The sequence below is a fragment of the Marmota marmota genome, unplaced genomic scaffold (genome assembly GCF_001458135.2).
Source record: "Marmota marmota marmota unplaced genomic scaffold, marMar, whole genome shotgun sequence".
Taxonomy (NCBI): Eukaryota; Metazoa; Chordata; class Mammalia; order Rodentia; family Sciuridae; genus Marmota; species Marmota marmota.
The window spans coordinates 13966403-13976263 of NW_025999998.1; the positions used below are offsets into that span (position 1 = coordinate 13966403).

Below are 9861 nucleotides of genomic sequence, written 5' to 3' on the forward strand. Positions count from 1 at the left end.
AAAGTTAGAGAGTCATTGGAGCATGCTTCCCACCTTGTTAATCTGGAAGGATATTTTAGAGTGCTTGGTCCTCGTATATTATTTTGATGAGATAATTGAAGTCTTGTATTAGCAAAAACTAACCATTCTTATATGTTTGAACATTTCTTTTTCAGATGATGTAATAAGATTCTTGCAATTCTTATGCTATTGGAAAGGACTTCATTAGTGAAAAATTCATTTTTAAACGATTGTGCATTAAAAAAAATTAATATTTTGTTCCTGTAGTTTCAGGTACAGCCTATGTTCTTAAGTAATGTGATACTTTTAATTGATGCCCTAAATACCACAAAAGAACAATTCAGGCTTAGAAGTAACTTTCCTTACCATCTATTAGGGCGGTCAACTACAGGTGCTGAAGACCTCAGGCAGTAAAACATTCTTAGGGTCAAGTCTGAGACACTTAAGAGATGGCAAGAATTCTACGTTTTCCCCCTTCTTTTCCACCCTCAGCACAACACAGGAGATACTAGCCTGTGTTCTGCTATTTCCACATTCTTAGGACTTACAGGAAGCAAATGTTGGTATTAATGGTAGCTAAGCGTTCCTGAACACTGAATGTTAAGGCAAGGGCTCCACTATTGAGCTACACCCCCAGTCTCACTCTCCATTACTTCCAGTGCCATCTTAACTAGCAGAAGCAGAATTTAAAACTAATTATATATATATAAAATTTATATATATATATATGTAAATATACATATATATATTTTTTTTCCATACACACACCCCACACACTCTGCGAGAGCTCTATTTCTTTCGGAGGTTGAGGCAAGAGGATTCCAAGTTCAAAGCCAGCCTCAGCAACTTAGGGAGACTGTGTTTAAAATTTAAAAAATTAAAAAACTAAAAGGAGAGGTGGGGGGCAGGTGGCTGGAATGTAGCTGAATGGTTAAGTGCCCCGGGGTTCATTCCCAGGCACCAAAAAACAAAACAAAACACATATTTCTCAGAACTGTTTCAGTTGTCACTTTATTAGTTTCTTACCAGTTTGGCAATGAGTAGAATCCTCAAAAATCAATCTGGAACAAAATGAAATATGAAAAAAATTTACAAAATGAGGGAAATACAATAATTTTTTGAACACAATAAAATGTTCAGCCATACTATTTTGTTTTAAAAAAGTAATAATATACCATATTTTTATAGATAAACTTGCCATTTCATGACTATTTCTTGGAAACAAAGGTCCAAGATCTGGTGCTAGCTAGTCTATGTTAATGTTTTCATGATTCTTTGGCAAAATGAAAACAATTTTGGACAAATTAAATGTATTAAATTAATTTTAATCTATTTCCACTGAAGGGAATAGAAGGGATGCCTTTTGTTCACATTATATTCTTTCTACTTTGCTAATGCTAACATGTATTTTTCATGAAAAATGAAACCTTTGTAAAAAGTAAAACAATGGTAATAGATGTCAAGTTTCATTTCTTTTAAGTGATTTTTACCAGACAAAACTTAAATTAGCTTTCTCCCACCTTTTTTGAAATCTAACTGGTTCCAAGACATTAGGTTTTAAAACTAACTGGGTTTGGAGCTGGACATAAATTTATTCAAATCACAATTTAGTTGTAAGACTTCAGACAAACTCCTTCTCTGGGTCTCAATTTTCTCAACTGTAAACTCTACAGAGTTGCTGGGAAGATTAAATGAGATAAGCTTTTAAGTTCTGCACAGGCTACATACAGAAAAAAAAAATGTTCTTTTACTTGGCAGATATATTATTTTATCTTTTTCTGGGCCCTAGAAATCCAAATCCGGATTGTCTTTTCAGTCCTGGGGAAAAGTCTCACATGCTTTTACCAATCCCAATACACATATTCTGGAGGATTCCATTACGGCGAATATCTTCAGAGACCTAATAACTAACCAGTTATTCTATCAATAGACCTATTTCCTGTATCTTCAGTCTCTCTTCCTCTAGTTTCACCACTTCTGTTTATATTGAAGACTTTCCACTTTAAAAAAAAAAAACTGTGTGTATATATAAATAGAAAAACAGATGTATGCCTACATATCTGTATCTAGAGTTTATCTCATATATCTCAAAACATCCTTTAGAATCAAATTACTTTACCTCTCCATTTCACAGTTACTCCATCAGGCTCAAAATGTGTTCTGGTCCAGTGTCTATCCTTACTTGCTCATCATTTAGACTCTCTGACAACCTCTTATAATTTCAAAATACATTGAGTTCTGTGCAACTTTTACTTTATGGCATGTAACACCACTTTCCTTCATTAAGCATTAAAACTAATGTTCAAACTTGGTTTCTTGGTTGCCTCAATCAAAAATTCCATTTTAAACAGATTGGTATTCTTTTGTCTTTTTATGCCAGTCAAACCCAGAGCTTTAATTACCACTTCCACACTACTGACTCCTACATCTAAAGATTGCAATGATGTCCCTTCAACTTCAGACCCCGGACATCTCAGTCTGTAACCCACTACCATCCCCCTCCTTAAACCAAGGCCTGTTTTTTGGGGGTGGGGAGTGACTGGGCATTGAACCTACGGATGCTTAACCACTGAGCCACATCCCCATCCCTTTTTATTTTGAGACAGGGTCTTACTAAGTTGCTCAGGGCCATGCTAATTTGTTTAGGCTGGCTCTGAACTTCCATCAAACCTGCCTCAGCCTCCCTAGTTGCTGGGATTACAGGCATGTGCCACCATGCTTGGCTGAAGGCTCATTTCCTATGTATTCCTTTCCAATTCTCTCAACCACATTTCTGCTCAACTAGTTTTCATTGAGATCACTCACTGACTAATCACTCACTGACTAATATCTACCTCATACTCTTCTAATCCATACTCTACATTACTGCAATGTGATGTCACTTTCCTGTTTAAAATCTTTGGATGGGCCTTACAAGCCCTGTTGAATAAGCATAAATTCGTTAGCATGCCATATATGATTCCCTCCTACCTCCTGTTCCTGTTTTCTATCTTAGTTTTGAACACTTCTCCATTTATTCTACTGAACATACCGTGTTCTTTTCCACTTCTTTACTTTTGCACATACTGCTAATTCACTGTTGGTAAAACCCTCCAACTCATCATGCCCCTTTCAAAAAACAAAACAAAACAAAAATCAAACAATTTTTTATTTATTTAACCCTCTGTTAAAGTTTAATTTCTTCCTCTAGGGAAAATAAAAATCTCCTCTGAACCATGCCTATGCTGACTGATTTAGATAATCTCTTCAGAGATTTTTATGTTTGGGATTGTGTATTTATGTTATGTTTTTCTTAGGGATCCTAACAGATAAAAAATTGAAAAACACTGCCCTAGGGATTTATATCAGAATGTCCTTTATTTATGCATGCCCTCCACACTGCATTATTTTACTGCCCTAAATCTTTAATTAATAAAAGTAACATTGAGGTCTGTTAAAAAGCTGTGTAAGGTAGCATCAACCCAGCTACCTATGTGGCTGAAACAAGAAGACTGTTTGAGCACAGGAATTCAGAGAGCCTGGGTAACATAGAAAGGACCCATCTCCAAACAAAAAACAAAACCCCAAATGTAACCTGTGGTGTTTTAGATGTTACATTTGACAACCCAAGTCACTGAATAGTTTTTTCCCCCATAACCAATATGCAGAGAATAATTTTTTTCTTTGGGGGTTGCAGATGTTAGAGGGTAAAAAATTATCAGCATACTAAGCAGGATACTAATCGAAAACAAAATATCTAGGTCAAAATCTGCAGGTGGTATTTTTTTGAACAGTTTATTATAAGGAGTATGTCAACTAATTTTAATTTTTAAAATACACAAAGAACAATCCAAACTCAGAAGCCAAACAAGTTTGCTGCAATTGACAGCAGTCATAATAAAAAGAATTTCTTTCACTGCATATAGATTCTTAAGAGTAAAGGTTTGACAATTGACTACTGACAATTCTAATACTACCTCTAGGACACTGGGGAAAGCTTCATGGGAAAACTGAAAACAAAACCACAACTAGAATATCCATTTCATGTTTCCTAATGATTTTTCCAAAGGTTATGACAAAACAATATAACATAAGCTGTGTTTTTGCTTTTATGCCTTAAAGAGTCAATTTTAGCACTACTGTAGAAAGTACAAAAGCAACACAGAGGAAATGTAACTAAATATAATCAGATTCAATCCTAATTTGCTTTGATTTTCAAGTAGCTTCAATTCCTTCATGTACAAGACCATACATACCATACCCACTGCCTTCATTACAAAGATATGTGTAATTAATAATGTGCTAATACTTACAATACAATCTGAAGCTCTGGTGTAAGGACACTATAAATATAAAACACTTGCTTGACAAATCTGCACAAGATGATTTTTCTAATGAAAAGGTTAAAAATGTTTAAAAAGTAAAAAAAAAAATTAAAAAAAGAATAACTATATGCTAATATCATATTACTGCACAGACTAGTTTGACCCATCAATATTTTAGAATGGGTGAGATAAACTTATCACAAATGATGGCACAGATAATTATGAGCATAATATATACTAAGAAAATAAAGTAAAAAGTGGTATATGAGAACAAAGTGGCGGGGGTGGAAGGTGGCCCTTTCACTTGTCATCTCTTAATCTTACTAATACTGTTCTCAGGCTATCATCCCTTTGCACATAAGGAAATTAAGCCTTTGGGTTGTTAAGTTATTAACTTGCCTGAGTTAACACAACTTGTAAGTGGGAGACACATAACACAGGTTTAACTTAAAGACTGTCTTCTGTCCACTGTTCCTGGATTTGGCTAATGTCTGCCCAGCTATGATTTCCCTGACTGCACATCATTGCTCATTTTTTCATTCTCCCCTATTCATTGAGGTCTAACATGATCACCCTATTGAACAGGTCAAATCAAAAGTGACTGGTACATACATCATAGACACTGGCCCATTTCTCCTTTCGCATTTTTAAATGTTAGCTGTACGTAAAAACTAGTTTAGTCATTTTTACTTTTATCTCCTTAGAAAACAAAAAGGTCTTATATCTAAGTCAAATTTACATATAAAATGTATTCTAAAATTTGAAATAATTGAAATAAAAATTGTTTGAAATTATGATTGTAATTTTAACAAATTCTAGCCAAAATGAAAAGAAACTGCAAAGTGTAGGTTGCAGTGATTAGTACTTAAAAGAACCTGCCATGTTCCATGACTTTTAGAAACTGAATGTGAGCTAGAGATGAAACCTAAGAATCAAACAGTACAGCTTCATTATCCTTGATCTAAAATGTGTGGGATCAGAAGTCATTCCAATTTTGGAATATCTGTGTGGCACTATCAGTTGAGCATCCTTAATCTGAAAAATCAGAAATCCTTAACTGCTCAGATTTTTTGTGATACCGGTCAGCTTATATTCTGAAGCAATGGTTTGGGGTGGGGAGAGGAGAGAGTTAGAATGACAGAGTTGCAAAGTTTTAACTTTTAAGTTAAAGGGATATTAAAAACTAAATACAGTTATTACCACCATAATTTTATCATAGCATATTAACAAAAAAAAGACAATTTCAGAGAAAAAAGAGTTAATTTTATTTAGCAAACTGAATTCACAAGCACATCAGTATATAAAATAGCTCCATGTAAATTTAAGTTCTAAATGTGAATAAATAAAATTGTTAAGGTTTTATTTAGAAAAAGGACAAATCATAAAATGATAAATGTGGCATTAAAAATCTTTTAGTCACTAGAAGATACCATATTTAAAGTAAAAAGGACAATCCCCAAACTGGAAGAACAGATCTTTAGAGCCTACCAAGTACTGTTATATAGAAAATAGAAAAATTATTACAATTTAATAAGAAAAGGTAACCCTGAGCAGGCAATTTATAGAAAAAGAAAATGAATGGCCAACAAATAAGTGAAAGTCTTAGTAACTACACAAGTTATTGGGTGATGCAAATAAAAACTGCCACTATGTGCCATTTCATACTCCTTAGAATGGCAAAAGTTAGGCCTTAAGTATTTGTAAGGCAGAGAACACATCTCTCGTCCACAATCACTTTGGAGAGAAAACTGGCAGTTATCTTAAAAAGTGGAATAAGCTCATACCCGGTGTCTAACAGACGACTACCAGATTATATTCCAGAGTCATCTTTCTCAATTACAGCTTTCTGGTTGTTTTAATGAATAGGGGTGCTACAAAATTAGAAGTCAAAGAGCCAGGCACTCTTCTTGCATAAAGATAATGCTGCTCTGTGTCCTATGACTTTTAACTATTCTACAGACTTTCAGAGAGGGGTTGAGGGAGAGGAAAAACAACAAGAACCCTAAAGTCAGATATTTCTCAACAGGACTTGCAACCAACATTGCTTTAATACAGGTGATGATTTTAAAGAATTCAACTACTGTGTTAAAAAGATTCACTTTCTTTGATTCAACTTTACTGAAAATAGTTTTAGAAAATCATTTTTCACCAACAGTGCTGCTTTTGGTATCTGAATGCCCAATTCAATATAACAACTAAAATATGCACTGGTAGCTGTTGTATTGACAGTGTTACTATCCATTGATGCAAAGTACCCAAAACTTCTTCTAGTAGTGCTTCTAATTTAATGCATACACAAATGACCTGAGAATCTTATTAACCTACAGCACCTGAATCAGCAGCATAGGATCTGAGATTCTACTTTTCTAACAGACTGTCAGGTTTTAGCATCACACAGCTAAAACTTAAGTATAGTTGAACTGAATGAAGCATTTGCACAGTGAAATACATATTAATGTATTGTAATTAACTGCTTATATGTTAGAGAGGACATTGTCGGTATAACACTTGAGAGACTGGGTTTGAGACCCAGCACCACATAAAAAAAATAAACAAAAGGTATTGTGTCCATCTATAACTAAAAATACTTGATAAAATTAGATGTAGGGTCAAAAATATAAAGATAGTTTGGGAAAAGTGTTATTAGGTAATTTCATTGTTGTGAGAATGTCAGCATATACTTAAAACATGGCTAAGATGTCACTAGGTGATTCAATTTTATGAGATCACTATTGTGTTTGCGGTCCATTATTGACCAAAATATTATGTGGTACATGACTGTATACAAGAATATTCCTTAATTCTTGAATAGCAAACAATTGAGAAGCAACTAAAATGATCAACTACAGAAAGCTGATATAGTCACATAATGGAGTACATACCGTATTAGCAATAAAAATATACTAGAGCTATCTGAATAAACAAATAAATCCTGGCCTAATGACAAAAAAGCAAACTACATAAAGATATAAACATATTTAAATAGTTTTTTTTGTTGTTGTTTTGAGATTGGATCTATGTTATCCAGGCTGGTCAAAATCCTTAACTGATTTTCTGCCTTAGCCTCCTGAATGCTGAAACTATAGGCGTACACCACCAGACTCAGCCTAAATCATTTTAAAACAATCAAAAACAAAAGTAGTGTTCTGGAATATAAAAGTAGATAGTTAAGTATAAACAAGCAGATAGGAAGGATGGATGTTAATTAAGTTAGTGGCTGGGGTGAAGAGAATAGAATTTAAGAGGATTTACAAGGTAAATTGTCTCATTTTGATTTGTAGCTTTATTTCTTCAATTGAGTCATAGGTAAATGGAGAATCGTTATATTGTGGGTCATCAATAGTTATATTGCTATATTATTTCTCAGTTCACCTGGACTGAAAATGTTGGGCCTATATGTGTTGGGAAAACACTGCTCTAAAGCGTAGCATTCAGGACTAGAGGTCAGAAGACACACATTCAAGTCTCAATTCTGCATCTCATTAATTGTTTAGCTTTAGGTAATTCAAGTAATTCTTTTCTTTAGTTTTTACTCGTTTCACCTCTAAAAAATAAAATTTAAAAAAGCCATAAAACTACTTTTCCACTCCACCTCAGAAGATTGGGTTTCAGAGACAAATAGTACAATGTATGTGAGAGTAGGAAAAGTGGGAGTAATTCTGAGAATTAAAAGAAAAACCTTGGTTAGACAAGAAATAAAATCTACCAGCAATAAACCAATCAAGTCAATGAACTATTTTTTTGTTATCACTGATTCTAAGGATATGACACCAATACTAACATGGAAGAAATTTTGAGTTTATCAGTTGGTAATTTTAAACAGAATATAATGTCGCACACTTAGAGTAACTGTTGCTTATAAATTCTCACTGCCTTTTCTATAAAGTGAGCAGGTGGCACATTTTATTAGCTCTATATTACAGATGGAGAAACTGACTCAGATGTGAGATAGCACTGCCTGGAGTTGTATACCAATTCAGTAACAGAACTTGGAACAGATACCACTTGCCTAGTTTTGTGTTCACAAAGCTAACTTAAAAAAAAAATTGTTAGGATGCTGTATAGTTATTGTCCCACGAAATAAAACATTCTTTGTCAACTATCATTTCATACACATTTCAAAATGGGCAAAGATACTCAAGGAAACAAAACACATATCAACTAGAGGACTGAACACCAAGAGACAAAATTAAAACCACCTAGACTGCTGAAAATCTAATCCTATCCTTGCCAATTAACCTTATTAATGCTAGAGTACGAGAAAAGAGAGGACAAAATGTGGGTGAGAGAGCTTTTCACTTCCTCCTGGATCTCAAATAAGATATCAATTATGACACAAAAAAGAATTTGTATCTTTAGAAGTTTAACACAACTTCGCTGCTCTTTAAGTAAGGCCACTACCACTTCTTCCAAAAAAATTTCTCCAACAAGCATGAAATTAGGCAGTCTTAGATTACTGAGTACTAACAATCCTGGTAATTATCAAAATAATGTCTTGTTTGTGACTATTACCCGAGTTCCTAAGATAAACATACGAAGAGACTAATTCTTAATGGAGAAAAGTCCATTATTGCAAACCTTCCTGTCAACGTAAACATATTAATTTTATTACATGTTCTAACTTTAGAGTCCAAACGTAGTAGTTTCAAATGCTGACACAAGACATCCAAAATCCTATTTACCTAATACTTAAAAAAGCCAATGAATCATCTTATGGATCAAGCATTACACAGAAAGTGTTAGAGGAATACCTTTCAGAAACTAAATAGCTAAAATTTAAAGGTCACCCTCTCTATATTCCGTTATTCACCCTTTGATTACCTAATGTACCTTACACTGATTTAAAGCATCATGTTCAAAGAAAGGCAGAAATCTCACACTGGATCAACATTTAAAAAAAAAAAAAAAAACAAGAAGCCGAGTTTAGAGCCTCTCTACGAACATCCTCCACACAATACAATCCACAACTTTGTTTCAGGGGTAAAATAAAATTTCAAACCCAAACTCTTAATTTTCCAATTCAAAGTTGATCCCTGATGAGCATATCCTAGAGCAGATGAAAGTTCAACTATCTAAAGAAGAACCCTGCGACGGCCCGGCCAGAATACACAAATCACCAAGCTCGGCGCAGATTCAATCTAAAATCGAGGCTGGCACGATGAGGACCTTGAGTAGAAAGCTGCTAGGCACCGGCGAATCTCAGAGAGCGAAGGAGAGGAATGTAAACCCGACCCCATCTTTCGGTCCACTGGGAGAAAAGCAAAGGAAGTGAAACAAGACCCTTCCCCGCTGGGGAGGACCCAAGACCTTCCCAGGGCGTCCGTCTCTCCCTCACCCCTAGACTCCAGCAGCTCCGCGGAACGCAAGGACCCTCCCACCTACCCCTTCACCAATACACCAGAGTCCTCTTCAATACACCGACCCGACCGGGAGTAGGTCTCCGGCCTTTGCCGGCGCGGAGAGGCATCTCGGTCGCCAACAACAAAGACGCCTCCCGCTCCCCTCCCCCGCCGGCCCCGGCCCGTCCCTCCCGCGCTGCGGCTCCCGGCCTAGCGCC

At 35.2% G+C, this 9861-nt stretch overlaps 1 protein-coding gene across 1 annotated transcript in view; it reads right to left on the bottom strand.

The window, feature by feature from the left end:
- Window positions 1–9709, bottom strand: part of Abhd17b (abhydrolase domain containing 17B, depalmitoylase) — a 40870-nt gene extending 31161 nt beyond the window's left edge. The window contains exon 1 of the mRNA XM_015492925.2: window positions 9687–9709. The gene's annotated coding sequence lies outside the window, so the exon portion shown is untranslated. The remainder of the gene's footprint in view (window positions 1–9686) is intronic.
- Between the last annotated feature and the right edge of the window lie 152 nt (window positions 9710–9861).